The 21,778-nt window shown below is 33.9% G+C and overlaps 1 pseudogene; it reads right to left on the bottom strand.

Annotated features, from left to right (window-relative positions):
- Window positions 1–21,778, bottom strand: part of LOC125113256 (spermine synthase-like) — a 62,921-nt pseudogene that overhangs the window by 23,945 nt on the left and 17,198 nt on the right.

Below are 21,778 nucleotides of genomic sequence, written 5' to 3'. Positions count from 1 at the left end.
AGTGAAATTACAGGTATAGACAATAGAGCAGGTACAAGGGTATGGGAATATTGTACTAGGGGACATTAAAGGATTGTTTTAGGGTTGGTGGAACTAATATGGGTGGCACTGTGGTAGCAGATATATAACACTATCCATTTTTCATAAACCACTAAACATACAGAACAGGTAGTCCTTTATTCAAATTAAAAATCAACCTGGAGATCAGAGGATCCCAGAATAGAAGGTACAATATGCCACAAGAATAAAACTTTATTAAAATAATTACAATATGGAGTTCCTGTTGTGGCTCAGTGGGTTAAGAGCCTGATACAGTGTCCATGAGGATGCAGGTTCAATCCATGGCCTCACTCAGTGGATTAAGGATCCCGTGTTGCTGTGACCTGTGATGTAGGTCACAGACACAGCTCGGCTCTGGCATTACTGTGACTGTGGCATACATAGGCCAGCAGTTGCAGCTCTTATACGTCCCCTAGCCTGGGAACTTCCATATGCTGCAGGTACAGACCTAAAAAGAAAAAAGAAAAAAAAAAGAAACAAAAAACTAGGATGTGTGTATAAAGAACACTGAATCTGAAATATTGCTTTTGTTTTGCCTACTTTTTTGATAACTTTTAGGCCAAAATTACGGCTATAAAATATTATAGCTCTCAGAGAGAAACAACTTTCTATGCTTTATAGAGCTGAAACACCAATGTCTGCATGCATTTGAAGATTTAAGACAAAAATTCAAAGTGTCCTTTAATGAGTTTCACTAGTTGCTAGTTTTTGAAGTTTGTTATCTCAGAAGACTCTCTTCATTCGGCTTTAATGACTGTACAATGTAAATCCTTGTTTGAACCTTTTTAATGTTTCATTGATATACATATCTCCCTCTATAAGGAATAAGAAATATGTTCCTATCTATTCAAAATGAATTAAAATTTCAAATAGTTTCAGATTATAATTACATTTCAAAGAATAACAATTTTAGCCAGAAAATTTATAAACAATAACATATAGATAATTATATATAATATACATAATTACTTCAACTGAGTGGCTCTAACAAAGGGATGCACTTAAAGCCACTCTCTCACCAATCCCTAAGTCTGGCCCCAATCTCAATGAGTACATTCAGATCTTGGGACAATTCAGGCAATTAACATCATTTACCTTCAATCAACTATTCAAAAGTAATGCAGATTTTATCTATATATTGTTTAGGTTATGCTTAACTTAAGAAGAATGCATATCAAAACCTTTGCAACTGTCACTGTCATCTAGCGTCCTGAAGTTTCCTTTCACTACATAATAAACAAAGTGTATTGTGAACAAGAGGAGCAAAATACCCAAACATTGATAACACATAAAATCTTGCAATAATTTTTGGAATCTTCTTACACATTGGAACAATAAAAGAATCACTTCTGTATTAGTCTACTTTGTTCAATAAAAATATGGACTTTATTTTGTGCTCTGAGGGCAAAATGGAGAAACATATGGTGCCAGGATACTACTTCACTTGTCCATTTTAAGGGCAAACATAGTTTCAAAGACTATTTAAAATTTCTTGTCAGTGAAGGAAGAAATGCATATTTTAGAAATTTTTGTGCCTTAGTTTAAAAATCTTCTTAATCATTTCATTCTATGAACTTAAGTTTTTAAATGAGTGAATAGATCTAGAAATTAGAAACATTTTATTTACAAATGAATATTCCTCAGAAACACCATTTTACCTTTCCTGAGGGTGTTATTATTACTACATATCATATACATCCAATCATGAGTACCCTCGCAATGTGAAACATACCAATTCTATTAACATTTTTGTCAACCATCTTGGGAAGATAGACTGTTGAATCCGAATAAATCAAATTGGTTGAACACACTAGATGTGTGGTATCATTTGAACATAGTTCATGTGACTTTGCTATGTTTAAAAAATCCATTATACAATAGGTACATTCTATTTACTTTCACTCAAGCATCACATCTTAATTGTGAAAATTAAGTACTCTTTTTGCTATTTCCAGAAACAGATTAAGTGATGCCTTTCAAACTCATTCTGATTTACCCACTGACCCAGTAATAAACTGTTACAGAGCAAAAACACCACTGTTGATTAAAAACTTTACGTAAGCTAAGCGTGATAGATATTTACAAATTTACTATTTATACATTCTTAAAAATGAAAGATTAAGATGTTTGAGCTTATAAAATAGATGAAATTATTCAGGCATTGGAAAAAAACATAATGGTCAAGATTTTTTTTGAAGCAGCTTATGATTTTCTCAGAATGAAATCTTGTTTTGCTTTATCAGAATGAAAAAAAAAAAAACAACTCAAGAAGCAGAATACTGGAAAATATAACAAGGATACATATGGAATAATATTAGGATACTTGAGAAGTTTTTAGTCAACTCTATTCATATTGAGTTAAGTCTACTGATCAATTTGGGAAGAAATTTCATCTTAAAAATATTTTCTTCAAATCCACGAGCACAATACCATTTGTTTAGGTAGTCTTTGATTTCTTTCATTCGGATAACTTTATACCATGTAAAAATTTACAAGTATTTCATTTTTAAAGCTATTTGAAATGATGCTGTTTCTAAAAATTTAGATTTCTAATCTTCATTGTAACTATATAGATGTATAAATCATTTTCTTTTACTGACTTTGTTTTCTGCTACTTTGGTAAACTTATTGCTTAATTCTCAGTGTTATTTTTTCGATTTGTTGGGATTTTCATTGTAGCCAATCATAATACTTTTGAATACTGTATGATTTGTTTTCCTTTTTAACTGGCGCCTTTTTATAACTTTAATAGACACAAGTGGACTACAATTAATATGCATGAGGGGTGAGAGTGGATATTATAGCCTGTTAATAACCTTAGAGGGAAAGTATTCAGTTTTTCACCATTAAGTATGATACTAACTGTATGACTTTTTAGATGTTCTTTATCGGATTAAGGATGTTCCCTTATTTCTAGTTTACCAAGAATTTTTATCATGAAAGTTATAGCATTTTGTAAAATGCTTTTTCCCAAATCTATTTAAATCATGTTTTTTCTTTAGTCTGTTAATATCATCAACTACATTTATTATCTGTTGTACTCTATCTGGCACTACCAATCAGGCTAAACTGGGCATCATAAAATAGGTTAATTTTAGGTAGGTAGTGTTACATACATTTTCTGTGGGAGATTATATGAATGGCCTTCTTTCTCTTTAAATGTTTGTTGGAAGGTTCCAATAAAACAATATGGCCTGAAAATCTTCTTTGTGGGAAGTCTTTAAACTACAAATTTAATTGATTTAAGAGAAAGGACTATTCAGATATCTACTCCTTGAGTTATGACAGTTTGTGTCTTTGAAGAATTTGGTTCATATCACAGGCAGTTTCACAGGCAGTGTTGTTTTTAGTAGTATCGTATAATCTTTTCAATGTCTTTGGGAACTGCTCCATTTTAGTTTCTGATATTAACAATGCATTTTTTTCTTTATCAATCTGGAAAAAGATTTATTGATTTTATTAATGTGTTCAAAATAGTAGCTTTTGTTTATACATACATATTTTACTGTATTGACAGTTGGTTTCTTTATCATTACTTCCACAATAATCTTTAAACTTTATTTTGGTTAGTGTTTAGGTTTTTTTTTTTTAAGGTAGAGGCTTAAATCATCAATTTACGATATTCTTTTCTAATACAGTTTTAAATACTATTGTGATTCCTCCAAGTAAAGACTTAATTTCATTACATAAATTGACATATATTCTCATTTCATTCACTTTAAAATGTTTTACTTTAAGATTTCTTTCAAATTACCTTATTTATTTATTGTCTTTTTAGGGCTGCACACACAGCCCATAGAAATTCTTAGGCTAGGAGTTGAATCAGAGCTGTAGCTGCCAGCCTACACTACAGCCACAACTGTGTATCATTTAAGGTCCAAGTATCAGTTGGGTAATATTAATTGAAACAATTATTCCTCATTTCTCATTATTACTTTCCTCTCTACTTGCTCTATTAATTAGCAAGACAGGAGTGTTGAAACCTCCAAGTAAAAGAATGAATGCACCTATAAGTTTAATTCTTCCTTTTTATTTTTTTTAAATTAAGTTCGAAACTCTTATCTTAGGTGCATACACATTTAGGACTGCTGTGTCTTCTCAATGAATTAACCCTGTTTTCATTATTTAGTGTATCTCTTTATTCCAGGTATTTTATTATGAAGTTGATTTTGTCTGATATTCACTTTCCTTAGATTATACATATCATTTTCAATCCTTTTAATTTTTAACCATCTATAATTACATTCAAATTGTGCTTCTGTAGACAATATGCAATCCCCGCCCAAAAAGATAATATCTTTTTGCTGTGCTTATTAGGTCATTTACATCTGACACAATTATTGGTGGATTTGAATTTCAGTCTATAATTTTACTTGTTTTCTAAGTCTCTCCTTCGTGTTTCACCTTTTCTGCAACTTTGGGGTTATTTTTAAAAAGTATAGTTGATTTACACTATTGTGTTAGTTTTACATGTACAGCACAGGAATTCAGTTATTTTTTCAGATTTATATTCCAGTATAGGTTATTATAAGACATTGAATGTAATTCCCTATGCTACAGGAAACTCTTGTTGCTTTCAATCTTATGTGTAGTAGTTTGGATTTGTTCATCCTATATTTCTAATTTGACCACCCCTTCTCTGGGGTAATCATAACTTTATTTTTTTTTTAATATCCATGAGTGTTTTTGTTTTCTATATCCATTCAATAGTATTATTTTTTTCAGATTCAAATATAATATTGCACATGTAAATCAATGAAATTAGAACATTCCCTCACATAATATACAAAAATAAACTTAAAATGGTTAAAGATCTAAATACATGACACCATAAAACTCCTAGAAGAAAATATAAGCAAAATCTTCTGACATAAATTGTAGCAATACTTTCTAGGTCAGTCTCCTAAAGTAAAAGAAAAAATAAACAAATGAGACAAACTCAAAAGCTTTTGCACACCAAAGGAAACCGTTGACAAAACAAAAGGATACCCTATGAAATCGGATAAAACACGTGTAAATGATGTGACTAACAAAAGGTTAATATCCAAAAACTACAACAGCTCATATAACTCAGTATCCAAAAAACAAATTACTCAATATTTAGGTCTTCTCCCCATTTTGACATTTCTCCAATAAAGATATACAGATGGCCAACAGGTACATGAAAACATGTTCAACATCACTAATTGTTAGAAGAATGCACATCAAAATTACTCCACACCAGTCAGAATGGCCATCATCAAAAAATCTACAAATAATAAATGATGGAGAGGACATGGAGAAAAGGAAATTCTCATTATACTGCTGTTGGGAATGTAAGGGTGCAACCACTATGCAAAACAACATGGAGATTCCTTAAAATACTGAAAACAGAGCTACCATATGATCCAGCCATCTCAACTCCTGGGTATACATCTGGAAAAGATCAAAATTCTAATTTGAAAACAAAAACCTTTGACATCTTGGCACTATTTATCACTGCTGACAACTCTAAACCTCTCTAAACCTTAACTTTTGAATATTCAACTAGATTTTTTGCTGTTTTTTTTTTTTTAATTACAGTTGATTTACAATGTTCTTTCAATTTCTGCTGTATGGCAAAAATCTAATTTTGATTTATCTTTTCTTTCAAATCTATGAGAAACCCTATGGATTCTAATTTAATAAAAAGTACCAACATCTATTCATTTGCAAATGCTGAAATCCATGGCATCATCTTTAAATTTTTGTTATCTGATCCATTTTTATCACAAAATTGTAGAAGTGGAGGTTTGTATTGGTCTAGTTCTCTCCATCTCTATCAAATAACTTATCTCTGCATAGCACTTTTGAAATAACACCATAACCACTTTCCCAGCCTTTATTTCTCTGCATTCCTGTAGAAGAGGTTCTTTTTTTCCCCCACAAGACACATATTTGAAAATGCCATTTGCCTGATTAAAACCTGTTGGTAATTACTCTGAAGTAGATAGTATCATCTCTCAGTTAATGCTCACACAACAAAAATTCTACAAATGATTATATAATCTTGATTTCAGTCCTTCTAATTTCTATTCCTTCCTTTGCATTACCCCAGCCATATCAAACTTTGACTTTTTTTTGTGGGGGGGGGGTGTGCTTCATCCACAGCATGTAGAGATTCCCAGGCTAGGGGTCTAATCGGAGCTGTACCCACTGGCCTACGCCACAGTCACAGCAACGCGGGATCTGAGCCGCATCTTGGACCTACACCTCAGCTCATGGCAACACTGGATATATAACCCACCGAGCAAGGCCAGGGATCGAACCGCAACTTCATGGTCCCTAGTCGGATTCGTTAACAAATGCGCCATGACGGGAACTCCAAACTTTGATATTTATTAACATTCCTCATTCTCTCTAAACTCTTTGCCTTTGTGTATGATGTTCCTCTCCTTACACATTCCTAACCACAACACTGAATACTATTTATAAATTTGTGTTCCGCCTTCATATCCCAGGTCCAAAGTCAACACAGTCTTTCTAATATAGTTTGTATACTTAGCGTTTTATATATTCCCTATGATATGCAACAATACTTTAAATAACATAAGGAAGAAAGGAGAGGAGGGGGAGGGAAGTAAAAAGCATCTAAGTGCTATTTATCCACCAGTTTCATTTAAAATTTCATGATTTTTGTAGACACTAATTTTACACTTTCAACTTATTTCATTCTGGTCGTTAACAAAATGAAAGTCTAAGACAAAACTGTAAGAAAAACCATATTTTTCTTTAGAATCCACCTTAAAAGTTTCACAGTTTCCATATTCAAACCTATTTTAATTGAAACCTGCTCTTTCCTATGTAAAGTATATGCCTCTTTTTTATTTTACTTCCTTCTCTTAGACAAGTATACTACTTATGGTTTTCATATTTAGTTCCATCTCTCAGTGTTTAAAATTGTATTCAAGTAGTTTGAGCACAAAACAGATGTTTTCACATTTTTCCTTCCCCTCCCATTTCCTGCTCACCTTTCGCTCCCTGTGTAATTTCTGGATTATTCTGTCTCTTATTGTATGTGACTTGAAATTAGTAACATTATAAAGGGTATATCAGACATAAATACAAAGCCACGAAATTTCACAAAGTTTATTTTGCACATATACCATCAGTCAAAAGAAGAAAAAAAATCTCAAAATCCCACTATGGTCTCCCACATATCTGACCCCAAATCAAAGAACTAAACTCCAAAAACACTGCATTTCTCCATTCAATTAACAAAGGCCCACTGAATATTTTATTGCTACAATAAAACTGGAAATTCATAAATTCAAAAACATCACTATCCTTTATGAGATTCAGTGAAAGAGACCAATAAGTAAAGTATATAGAGGTAATACAGAGGTACAAGTAAATGACAGATTGCAAAATAGACATGTGAAGCTCTAAGATAACACATTAATCACAGAATATAATGGTGTTATTGGAGTCTGAAGAAGAAATATAGTTTTCTAAACAAAAATCTGTGGCTCATCCTAAACAGAATCATCACAAAACACTAAAAACAACACAGCAAGCTTGGCCTTGCTGCAACAAAAATTACCAAAGAGAAGGTAATATAAGAAAGGTGAACCTAAAGGTAATATATAAATGATGAAAGACCAGCTGCCTAGTGAAGACATCTGCTTTACACGACAAAAATACCTTAAGTGAATTTCTCAGACCTTCATCATTGGTACCAGAACAACGAAACACTAAAAAATTTGCAGTGGCACATTGAATACCTGTGTTTCTGAATTCAGGTAAGTAGCTGAAAGTTCATGTACTTGAATAAAGAGAATATATAAGAAAATACTACTAGCTAATATTTACTTGTTTTCAGGAATGTTTTACCTGCTTTAAGTCATTTAGTTTTCATAAAAAATATACTAATTCAATGAGGTGCTACACTTACTATTCAACTTTAAAGATGAAATTATAGGATATTGAGCTGATATTAAGTCATTTGCTTAACGACATACCATTCACAATAAATGAATATAGGCTGCAAATTCAGGCTTTAAGACTGGTGCATGTCAGTAAAATGTTATATGAAGAACAATATTTGATAGAAAAGTAAATTATCATCAATTAAAGAAAACAAAGGCACAACTCAACAAGGTTAAGTAAGAACCAGTATTTTTTTTTTGTCTTTTTTTTTTTTTTTGCCATTTCTTGGGCTGCTCCCGCGGCATATGGACTTTCCCAGGCTAGGGGTCTAATCCGAGCTGTAGCCGCCAGCCTATGCCAGAGCCACAGCAATGCGGGGTCCGAGCCGCGTCTACAACCTACACCACAGCTCATGGCAACGCCGGATCATTAACCCATTGAGCAAGAGCAGGGATCAAACCCACAACCTCACGGTTCCTAGTCGGATTCATTAACCACTGCGCCACGACGGAAACTCCAAGAGCCAGTATGTTTCTTAAATGTGTATTTGACTTGAGTCAAATTTACAAACATTAGCTATATCTTTTTAAAAATGAAGATAACACAAAGTAAGGCATTTTAAGTGATCTGCATCTATGGGTGGTTATACTGGATTGTGTCTCTTGTGAGCGTTCCATTGTTAGAAGATTTCTTGTGTAATTATAAGATGAAAAACAGATTACTGATATTACCCTCTTTGATGGGACTCCTTGCTGTTACAAATGGAAGGAGAGGGTTTTTTTTTTTTTTTTTTTTTTGAGTTAATTGAAAACACAGCTTGATGTCCCTTGCTGTTTAAATACAGAAATTCAATGCATAGAAAAATAAATAATCTGTGCTAAAGTAATATGAACTGATAAATTAATGGACAAGGAGAATTCTGAATTATAGTTGTTTTATCGTCTTTGACTACCTCAACACATAATGTGTACATTGTCACTGAAAAAGGTTTATTCTTGAGTGAATGTTCATCATTCGTAGCAAGCATTCAAATTAGCACTGACACTCAATATCTACAGTGACAGGGAAGTAAAAGATTCTTCTAGAGCCAATATGTAAAGAAGCATTTGTGTAAGTGCTTTCTGAGATAGTATGTCACTTTTATACAAATGAATTATCTTTCTGGGAAGATACTTTCTTTATTCCCATTCTGCAGGTGTTAAAACTGAGTTGTAAAATTATTAAGCATGCTTACAACGTAATGACTAATTAGTGACAAAGCCAGTAACATATTTGGGACTATTCAACTTAATGATTTTCCTTTCTAAATCCACCCAGTGTTTTTCTGTTTTTTGTTTTTGTTTTTTTTGTTTGTTTGTTTGGTCTTGTTTTTGCCTTTTCTAGGGCCGCTTCTGTGGCGTGTGGAGGTTCCCAGGCTAGGGGTCTAATCCGAGCTGTAGCCACCGGTCTACACCAGAGCCAGAGCAACGCGGGATCTGAGCCGCGTCTGCGACCTACACCACAGCTCACGGCAACGCCGGATCATTAACCCACTGAGCAAGGGCAGGAATCTAACCCGCAACCTCATGGTTCCTAGTCGGATTCATTAACCCTTGCGCCACGACGGGAACTCCCACCCAGTGTTTTTAAAACAGGCACTGTCCTATGTGTTAGGAATAGAATCACAAACTACAGCTACAAAACTCCTATCTGGACATTGAAATAGGACATAAACAATTATATGAATCACTATGTAAATGATTTATATGAATGAACTAATTCAGTTTATGAAAAAAGAGCAGTTAGTTGGAGGAGAGGGGATTGATTTTTCAGAGAAGTCAGGAAGGTCTCTTCAAGGAACGAACTCTTTAGGGATGTCAAACTAGAAAAGAACCACAAAGATACCATTTGAGTATTTATATCCTATATACCTCTTTACACATATATTCTGTATCATTTTTGCATATGTTCTATATATACACACATACATACATGTACATATAAATACACGAACACCTGTGCATTAGTCTCTCAACTAAATTTAAAGTCCCTTCAGGGAACAAAATGGTAATTATTTCAGGATCAAAATAAACTGATAATTATTCCAACCCTCACTTTCTGCCCCTCATCCTGTATATAACCAAGCCAAGCACAGACATGGTGGAAACCGTTGTTTTATTGAATGTAATTTTAGAAAAGGAAGTACAAAGTATGAATATTTATTAGAACATACTGTGTAAGTGTGTGATACTTGGTATCCATGTATATACACATTTGTCGAGAGTATACATGCATATAAACACATTGTACATGCATGAGAATAGTATATATACATAGCATGAACATCCATGAATTCTGTTCCTATTTCAAAATGTCAATCCAAACCCGAAGGCATTCTTACGAAAGAAGTTACCATGTTATTCCCCAATTTCTGACTATCCAGCAAAGCCCTTACTTCCAGATCACAGGTATAAGGGTATATACATTTGACCATTTCCCAATTCAGACAACGAAGACACACAAATGCATTACTCTCTTTGCAAGTGTCTTATAGGGATGCTTCTCAGACTGCCATAGTCCATTGCTAGTTTCAATGAAAGTACTGTGTAGAACCTAGACTTTAAAAACAATTCTAACAGATATTCAAAGAATTCCCTGTGAGACAATAATTGTGAACTGAGGGCAAAATGGCAGACAGCTAAGAGGTGACTATCAGGAGTGTTAAAAACATTTATAAACTTACTTGTGCCTGGGGAACTGTTCTTGCTCAGTCAGGAGAATATATGCAAAGCAATTTCAATTAAAAGGTATATTGTTACTACATCAAAGCCTAAAATGTGACAGTTACTTACAATTTATATTAACACCTCAGTTTATATATGGGATCCTTGTGGCCCAAGGACAAGCATTAAGTTTCCAAAGCCTGGTAGCTAACCATGAAGAATCTCTCACATATCTGAAGAACTCAAATCTCTAGGGATCTTCTCTGTGAGTTTTCTATTGGAGCTTTTCACAGATTTTCATGACAAACCTATTTATTAAGGTACATCTGTATCTGCTGAGTTACAAAGACTAGTCAAGAAGAAAATCTTAACATTCTACCCTAGAAACGCTGCAGAATCTTTTCTGACTCAGGTTCCTACTCAAACACTGCAGCCTTTATAACTACTTGGATGCAATGTATGCTGGCTCTAAAATTTAAGGCGCCCAACCAAGGTTTGCGCATCTTTTTTAGTTATATAGGTTGTACACATTATACTAATTTGTGCCCAAATTTGAAGAGGATATTATGAAAATTTTTTAGACTACTGGATCCTTTAAAATTTCGCTGAAGTGAAAGGACCTTGAATTTTCATGAGGTTTCTCACCCTTTTATGAGGTATGTACCATAACTTATTTGGTTATTTTCTCTTTCTTAAGTCTAACCAGAACGCTACTGCCAATACGATACTGTGTTACGTACATTCTATGCTATGTCAAGGAAAACAGGATCTTTGTACTACTGTAGTACATTGCTTCTAATAGCCCTTAAAGTAGTGAAAAAAGCAACTGCCAGATCAGGTCAGGGGCTTCATACTGAGTTCCAGTCCTTGCTCCACGAAGGGTATCACACTTGAAACTGGGGTGCAATTTAAATAAGAACCAAGTAAAATTTCACTATTGTTGATAGCCATTCTTAGAGAGTAAGAAACCTTCTGAATAGACTAAATGCATGCTATAATAAGAATGTGGTACTAACCACTGACTCCTTTTTCAAAGTCTTTTTTTTTTAAATAGCATCAATTTACTGGATCACCTCATCTATTCATTTTTTTTTATTTCCTAGATTGCTAATAAAAGAGACTATTGAAGGGCTCCCATAGAGTACTATCTACCATAAAAGCCTTCAGTCCATTGCTTGGGAACCAATATGGGAAAACAGTTGGTTGCCAATAAATGCTTATCATTCAGGAACTAGAGAATTAATGATAGACTGGCTCCATGAGCCCAGTGATCTATACCCATGTATAAAATGTGTGCCCAAACTTAATTCATAGAGGTAGAGAAAACTCAATACTAATTTGTGGACCAGAATCACATTGAGTGCCCAAGGAATAATATCAATTCAAAACCTATGTCTACTAAAACATAGAAGCTTTATTTTACCTTGGTAGTTATCACAGTTAAGTGGCCATAGTTCCTAATGAAGACAACCAAGGGAATGATTTATAATATATAAACTTTAAATGACCTTGCTATTCTACTGTGTATATTTAAGTCAGATTTGTATCTTCAGATCTAGAAATTATTTAATCAAACCACACTTTAACACAGCATTCATATATTTCATCTCTTGGTAAACTTGGGATCATTTTATCACCACCAAATTCTCCACAGTTTAGATCTTTATGTTACCCTCTCCCTGCTTCCAAATACAGTAAATTTATTCCCTTTATTGCTGGAGATTAAAAAAGTAACAAAGACTCTGTCACTCTGAAATTACCATTGAAATTAGGGGGATCATCTTCATAGAGTATCTCTTACAATCATACCCACCAAAAGGGTCCAGCAATTACAGAACTTTACATGAAAGCTGGCCCTCTCTAGTGCATTTCTTGATTCTTTAGTATAGGGGTATTCTCCTAACCTGTCTGAGTATGAAACAGGATATTTTTGTGCAAGACTTTCATAAAGAATACACACCAATTTTCCCACTGCATTAAACATTCGATCCATTCCTTGGCATTATATCACAGAACTTTTGGCTCTCATCTCATTAAAAAACAACTACTATTGAGTTCAGCTTTTCATCAGTCTACCACATAAACTAAGCCTAACACATGAGTATATACAATCCAGAATCTCTGGTAAGTTAGCTACAAAGATAAATTTCTCCCATCATTATGTCTTAACCTTCTCACTCTGAATCTCAGTGTGAGATTCCCTGACATCACATTCGGAGTTTGAAATCTGCCATGACAAGAGTATTCATACCTCAGAAAAAAAGCAAGTCATGCAAACTGTAGATCCCCTTGCCCCATACCTACCAGAGAGTCAGGTGTTAAACATTTACCATCATACCACTGCTCTTACCTATTTAAAGAAGTAGTTTAGACGGAACTGATTAAACAAAATGAAATTGATGGCAAGGAGAAAAATGATGTCCTTACTGTTATTTAGAAATCAATAATTAAGTTCCAACTCTTAAAGGTAGGAAGCTAAAAGGAAGATATGGTGTTATGACAACTGAGTGGCTCAAAAAAGCGGTATGATTAGGTAGGTCCTTGGAAGGATGCTGCACTCCTAGAACTCTAAGTTGTTGAGACCAAAGAGAGAGAAACAGGTTTTAGAGGGGGCTCATACTGCCATACAGGAAACAGTCTCTTACGACCTCAGGGCAGTTTTTTTCCCCCAGTGGATTGGGAGCGTGGCCTGGTTGGCACTCTGCTTCTCTGCTTGACAATAGGACACGGCTTATTCATTCTTGGTGCTTCTGAGTGAGCCCAGTGCTGCTGGTGTTGGAAATGCCACTGCAAGCTGATGGCAAATGACCACTATCACTGAAGGAATACTGATAGGAACTTGGAAATACAGACTTCCTTATTCTTTCGTCTTATCTTCTGATAATCTCCTAATGTTGCCTATTAGTAGACCCTAACAGAAAGCCTGCTGGTCAGAGAAATTAGAAGTATCACTTGTAAAGTCAAAGCCTAGGAAAATAAGTTCTGGTATAAAAGACAGACCTGGAATTAACATAATGTTTAACTTAACGCATCTCATAAAGGGGTTTAAAACTGAGGGCAACTGAAAAGGCATGGAATGCTTGATAGTCAATGAATGAGCTTATCAAAAATTACTCTAAAAAAATCACTTGGTATCAGTTGGAAGACAGGATAGGAACAATGGAAAAGGAAATATTTAAAATTCTCTTACAATAAGTTGGGTGAGAATTGAGAGCCTCAATTAGAGCAGTGCCAGAGCTGGAGCAGAGCTGTTCCTTGAAGAACAGGGTAGTCTGAATAGAAAATTAGGACATCAAACTTCATTTCTCTTCTCTACCACTGAGGCAACATTAAGGAAAGGCTAGCTTTAACTTTTTATATGGTTTTCCTAACGCAAAAATTTTTCAATGTGCTCAATATATACGAGAAAGAAGTTCCTGAACATAGAATTTCTTTCCGTGCTTCTAATTTTGTTTTCAGCCCAAGGGCATAATTTTCAATAGCAAACGGAGTTTTTTTAAGAGCAAATTTTAATTATCACTTGAATTTGGGGATAAAACATAGAATTCCAAGCTAGAAATGCCATTATTTCACCTGTATACAGTTATGTTGGAAATGAAATAGTTAAGTAAATTTATATAGTAACAGAAAAGTTAGGTTTAATAATTACTTTCATAGCTTCACTGTAACTTATGCCCTAATAAATATATTCAGATCTAAAGTAAAATTTTTTTCTATTTAGTTTCCACTTCAAGCATAGGCATAATAGCCTATAACATGCCAAAATTATTTAAGGCCTTGATTTATTCAGACAGCAATAATCTAGAGTCATCATCTATCCTAATTGGCATCAGATATGGAATTAAGAGTATTAATGTAAACTGAGAATAAATGTATATTGTTGGGGAAAAGTTTACTGATGAATTCATGTACAAGCTGCTCACAAGCCTATTTACCACTAGTGCTTCAGAAAGCCAGGATTAGCCAGAAATCTAGCAGGGATATTGAAATTATCAAAATTGCAAAGGTTGGCCCCCAATAGAAATAGCCAAGTGGTCAAATGAATACTGTTGAAAATATTACTATTTTGGATACTATTCAGGTAATCGTTGGCCTCTAGAGTTCCAACTAATAAGGAGAAGATAGAAACAAGGCATCCTAGGCATCAGTTCAATTTTGAAAATTAGGAGATCATGCCAAGGCAGAAGTCCAATGCCATAAATGGATTCAGTACTGGGAGGGGGAGATCATGAAGTGCTATTACTGGGCATGACATGAGTTTTTGTTCATCCATCTGATTAATCAAATTATGCCTCTCATTAACAGCAAAGTATGTGCAGGATACTGGCTTCTGGTTTCCTGAGCTACTCTGAGTCACCATAGCCCTCTGCATTTCTGTATGAGTTCTTGGTAGAGGAGTGAGGAGTTTGTTGACATATACACAGTTCATGAAGGGAGTGCCTTAGAATCAGGCGGACCTGTACTAACTGATGGCACAAAAAGATACCGCCTCGGGGATAAAGGAAAGGCAAAGACATGTGACACAGGGTGGGGTTACCTAGTAATGACCAAAATTATCAAGAAATTCTGAGGACAACACAATTACAGGAGTAGATCTAATCCATCCTTAGCTGTTTATTCAGAGACAAGAAACAATGCCAAACTTTTTTTTTTTTTTTTTGGCAGAGTTGACAATAATGGTGGAGAGAAGGGAATACTGACAGGTAAAAAGAAAGATGAAGGTGCCTCTGCATACTTTGCCAAAACAGTAAATAAAGCATTAAGTAGCAAAGAAACAAAATAAGAAATTTTAAAACACTGAAGACCCGAAAGCAAACTAGTTGGACCTGATTTCCCCATGGACTATGCAGTTTATTCAAACAAAAGAAAATCTGACATACATTCTTTGATAAGGAGCTACTTTAATTTTGAAAACATAAAAGAGCTGATATATGCTTTAAACAGATACAAGCTCTGAACTTACTTATTAGCAGAACTCAATAAAAGTTGGCCTCTTTATGGTTATTTCAGCATGTTGTTGAATTCAGATGAACATCCAAAAGCAACGATGAAGCAACTGAATCCTTTACAACAGTCTTTTGAAAAAGGCCAAAGATGCTACAACAGCACCTGAGGAAAACTTCATAATATACTTGTCACCCAAGTATCTTTCAAAAGCCCCAAGCATTGATACTGGATCCCTCTCTCTCCCCCCACCCAACAGTATTTCCCCGATTTCCTGAAATTCAGCCCAATTCTGTGCTTTCAAAAGGGCACTTCCACTCTCTTTTTGGTCATCATCTTTTCTCTCCTAAGAAAAGATATGCTGAGTTTTCCAGTGTAAAAGAGACAAATCAGCTTGAGGGCTTTTCAATTCTCTCAGTCCTTACTATGATCTGAACAAAAAGGCCTAGCAACCACACATTCATGTGTTGTACTGTCTCTTTATAAACTGAAGATGTGTCCCTTAAAAACAAATTACTCATTTCTCTTCTCACACTGTGTACATGTAATCACACTGACCCCCACAGAACCCCCCCTGAACCTCTACACTGAAGTAGAAATTATACCTTTAGAAGAATTTCTATGCATGTAGTAGTTTTATCATCCCATCCCACCCCCGAAGATCTTATCTGCTGTGTTTGAAAGAAACTGCTTCTCTGAACTTTATAACTCTTCATTTCTGACAATTCCACTTTATTTTTGACCTATATTTCTCTCAAGTCCACTTGGTAAAGCATTTGAGCATGTATGTATGTATGCAGGTACGTATGTGATTTTTCAACCAAATTTTAAAAAATTGAAACAAATGAAGTATTTCAATGGATACTGATTTTGTGCATTTTTAAAGAGAATGTGCTACAGATTTTATAACAGTTCTAAGATAATGTTCTGACACTTGCCAGCTGTGAGGATTGTATTTCAGAATAACAACACTGGTCCCATTTTAGTCCACCATCATATTACAGCTGGTGAGTAAAGAATACGTTTAGATTTCTTTAAATTATTTTCCCAAGGGAGAGGGTTATAAACACTGTATGAATTAGTAATGCAGGCATTAAAATAGTTTTTGCATGTAGTTCATATTTCAAATATAGAAACAAATTAAAGTTTCAAAGCTCACTTTCTGTATACTCAGTGATCACATTGTCTCTATAAAGAGTAAAGTACCTTCTGGATTCTAAGGGATTGTTCCCTATCAAGAAAGCAGTGACCTTAAGTTGGGAAAACCAATTAAAAAAAATGGAACTGGTTGTATTAAATAAAAAATAGAATAGATATTAAAAACATAATACAATTATCAGAATGCATCCCAACTATAAGAATATAGTCCCTGATATTTTGGAGAGGGAAATGCATATTTCTATACAATGAATTTTTAAATTGAAGTTGGTTTTTTATTGCTACATTTACATATACAAATACACTGATCTTAACTGTACATTTCATTGAGTTTTGACCAGTCTATACATCCATGAAATCAACATACGATCCAAATACAGAGCACCGTCATCACCCCAAAACCTTTGCTTATGCCCTTTTCATCTGTCTCTACGACAGAGACAAGCACTATTCCATTTCAATAGACTAGTTTTGCAATTTCTACTACTTTCTATAAATTGGGTGACACAAGATAAGCCCTTTTTTTCTTTCTATGTATGTTGGGTTAACTGTGCTATTTCAAACTCTAAAGATGACAGATTAGAAGTAACATCTCTACGTTTTCATAATATGTACATTTATAATTTTCAAATTATGCATTTTTCTCATCATCCTGCTTTAGATACAAGGCATAAAATTTGATATACTGTGTTTTTATTAGTATTCAGTTCAAAGTATTTTCTGATTTCTCTTACTATTTTCTCACTGACCAGTGGGTTTAGAAATACACTGATTTCCAAGTAACTTGGGATTGTCTACATGTTTTTATTAATAATTTCACTTTTAATTCTGTTGTAATCATAGAACATATTCAGAAAGTTTTCAGCTTTTGAAGTTGATTGTGGCTTGCATTATAAACCAATATAGTGTTTATGCTGAGAAATATCTTAATCTGCTAGGGATCCCATAAAGTAACACAAACTAGGTGCTTAAACAGAAATATATTTCTTAGTGTTCAGGTGGTTGCATTTCAGAGGTCAGGATGCCAACATGATCAGGTTGATGTGAGAGCCCTCACCCTGGCTTATAGGTAGCTACCTTCTCCATGTGTCCTAACACGGCAGAGAAAAAAGGAGCTCTGCTGTCTCTTCCTCACCTTACAAGCACAATAACCTCATCATGGGGGCTCCATCATCATATCCTCACCTAAATCTAACTGCTTCCCAAAGTCCCCACCTCCAAATATCACCTCATTGGGAGTTAGGGCTCTAACATCTATTTGGAGTACATAAATGTGTACTCCATAAAAGGGAAATTTCATTTATTTAATTTACTTATTTTGCTTTTTGCTTTTTAGGGCCACACCTGTGGCATATGGAAGTTCCCTAGCTAAGGGTCAAATCAGAGCTACAGCTGCCAGCCTATACCACAGTCACAGCATTGCAGGATCTGAGCTGCAACTGTGACCTACACCACAGCTGATGGCAATATTGGCCAGATCCTTTAATCCACTGAGCGAGGCCAGGGATTGAACCTGCATCCTCATGGATACTAGTTGGGTTCGTTACCACTGAGATATGATGGGAACTCCAGAAATTTCATTGATTTTAAACAGTATATATACTTCATCCTTTGGCTATAGTGTTCTGTATCTATTTTCAAATCTGTTGATAGTGTTGCTCAGAGAGTATATATCTGTACTGCTTTTTTATTTCTTGCAATCATGGAGAGGAACATTAAGCCTCAAGTTCATTTATGGTATGTCTATATTTTTCCTTTTAATCTGTCAGTTGTTTCCACTGTTAAGAAAAATGTGCACAATTAGAATTATTCTGGTTATGTGAAGCTGTATTAGGGGCATATACATAATGTAAGTGTGATGGTGTTTATGTATCTCTGCTTGGTAACATTCTTTGTTTTGAAGCCAATTTGTCTTATAATAATACACATGAAGTTTTTTATAATTATGATTTACATGATGTATTTCTCTCTAGCATTTTAACTGCAATCTATTTGTGACTTCATGTTTAGAGTTTCTCTCTTATAAACAGCATATAGTTGTGTCTTTGCTTATTGATGCTGATAATATCTAACTTTTTAATTGGAGTTACTAGCCCATCTATGCTTGTGTGTTCATTGGTAACAGTTGACCTTAAATGAATCACTTTTTTCCTATTTATTTCCACTCTTCTTTTTATCTTTGACACTCTTGATATATTTGGAATTGAGTAATTTAACATAGAATAATAACTATTCTCATATGAAGTACCGTCTATAATTATTATTATTTGAGATTACTCCAGGTTGTAACATTGTCTTTTAAATTATTACAGTTTATACTAAATATTAAAGCATTTTTTTTAAATGAAGACAAGGATTCTGTCTGTTGTCTGTCTGCTACCTCTCTAGCACCTAGAACATTGGTACAAAGTATGAACCAATACATATTTATGGAATAAATGTTATTTTTATTGCCTATGCTGATTTTACTCTAGTATTTTAATCGAATTCTTCATAGAAGATATGCAGCAATTTTTTTTCACTCTATTTTCAAGATTCTCTATTTATCTTTGGTTTCCAGCCCTCAGTTTGATGTGATACACCTAAACAGTTTTCTTTCAATGTATCCTACTTGGGGTCTGGTGAACTTGAATTTTAAATTTTTTTATAATATTTGGAAACCTGATAACCATTTTTGGCCTTTTTTCATGTACTTTATTCTCCCTATTTTCTTTTTCTTCTAGGTCTCTAATTACATGTATGTTAGACCTTACAATATCATTCCACAGTTCTATGAGGTACTGTTTTTTTAAATCCTTTTCTCTCAGTTCTTCAGACTGGATAATTTGTTCATCTATCATGAAGTTAATAACTAGTTTCTCTTTCTTTTCCATTCTGTTGTTTAATCCATCCAGTAATTTTTTATCTCCTGAGCTATCTCAGGTATTGTGTGCTTCTGTTCTTTTTATTGTCCCTTAACTTGAAAAAAATATTCTTCTATTAAATCAAAACAATAGCATTTTGACATGGGTAATATTTTAACAAAATATTACAATGGTATGAAAAATGGAAGGATGAGTGAAAGCATATTACTTGTATACTATAGATTCTTACATTAGAAATAGTTATTGAATCTCATCAGAATGTTTCATTAAATTAGTGCATGATATTTATTTTTATTTCTAACTCTGTTTTTATATTGGCTCCTTAAAATAGCCACATTTGATGAAACTCTTCTCTACATTATAACCACTACACTACATTTAATCACAAAACACTAAGTTTCAAGATAAAAATCAGAGTTAGCCACTCTCATTTCACTAATATACGCTTCAGAGCTCTAGACAATATACATTACATTAAATTGCTACTAAAAAAAATCAAAATAATTTACAAATATATGTCAAATTCACCAACTAGTATACAAGATTATATAAACATTTATAATTACATAAACATCTTCTGATGAAATTGTGAGATAGCTAAGTAGAAGAATAGCATGGAATTCAAAATTGCTTATATCCATGCAGTTATAATTACTTAGAACCTATAAAAAACAATTATTATCTCTATTTAAACCACCACAAGCATCTGAAGAATAAAAATCATTTTTCAAAAATAGTTGATCAGTTCCACAGTTACACAAGAGACTTCTGAATAACAGCTTGTATTTAGACAATAACTTGAAGAAAGGGTAAAATCTTCACTTGCATTGTTCCTGGGGGTCATTTTCAAGAACTGCAGAACCTACATACATCTCTCTCATCTTTGTTCTACTATTGCTCGATTTTTTTAAGTGGCTTACATTTATTGCTTCAAATAAAAAAGTCTTTCAGTCATTTCAGGACTTCAGTCCACTGATCACATACTTAGTTGTGCTTCACCTGCTTATATGTGTTTGCATTTGTTATTCACTGATAAATAAATCACCTGAAAACATAGGGGCTTAAAACATGTATTACAAACCTCCAGTTACCCAACACTAGCTAATCACCTGTCTTTATACTCTGTAACAGGAACTGCTTGAACCTTTCTGTGTGAACTTAAGTTGTGCCATATCCTCTTTGAACTGATGATCTATTAACTGAAACACTGTTCAGACTAAAGTGCCCACATGTCTAAAGGCCACTGATGAAATTATATTACACACTAAGTCTTTGACGAAAGCAATAGTTTAAAATGGATGGTGTCTTCTAACCTTTTGTTAAACAAATTACCCAGTGATTCTGAAGGCAGGGGCATGAAGGGATATTAAAAGAAGATACAATGTATGGAAATCAGTAAAGGATGAGGGCAAAAGAGTCTAAAAGGAATTAACTTACCTAAGACACTGAAAGAAAATTAAAATAATAAATTTTAAAAAGTAAAATAAAATACTAAGTAATTGGTATTTGAAAAATACTAGAATGGTCAGAATTATAATAAAGAATAGCAATAATATCACAGAATAATACTTGTGCTTATTACAAAATATTAGTATTTTAAAAGAGGGAATAAATATTTTCTGTTGGCAGTGATCAAGAAATCACTAACAACTGTCAGCTAGCATCTCGCTTGTTACTACCAACCAGGCCTGCTGTTACCGTGCAGTACATAAACAATTTCACAGAACTTGAACATCAGATGCAGTCGCTCTGGTACTATAACAGAATGAGATAAAAGTATAGCAACACTCTCTAATCACATCTGAGCACAGACAAAAAAAAATCCTAACCATAAAAATAACCAAACATCCCACTTGCAACTGCTGTCTTTTCACTATGGACATTATACCCACTCTATTTCTCTTTTCTTCTAGGTAAATCATAGAATCAACCTCAATTTATGACAGCACTCACTCCATAGCAAATACTTCCCTGAAACACATAAAATCACTTACTTTCCTAAATCACCTAGAAAACAAGTCTGAATTTCATACAATGTTCATCTAACACCCTCTTACTGAGACTCTCTAAGGCTTCCATTGGTTTGTACTCTTTCCTGATTCCTGGAATATAATAAGTTTAACTTTATTTTACTACAAGTATATTCACATTGGTATTTAACAG

Source organism: Phacochoerus africanus, chromosome 13 (genome assembly GCF_016906955.1).
Source record: "Phacochoerus africanus isolate WHEZ1 chromosome 13, ROS_Pafr_v1, whole genome shotgun sequence".
NCBI classification, from domain to species: Eukaryota; Metazoa; Chordata; class Mammalia; order Artiodactyla; family Suidae; genus Phacochoerus; species Phacochoerus africanus.
The sequence above is the reverse complement of the archived record's forward strand: the minus strand, read 5'-3'. Positions and strand labels throughout refer to the sequence as shown.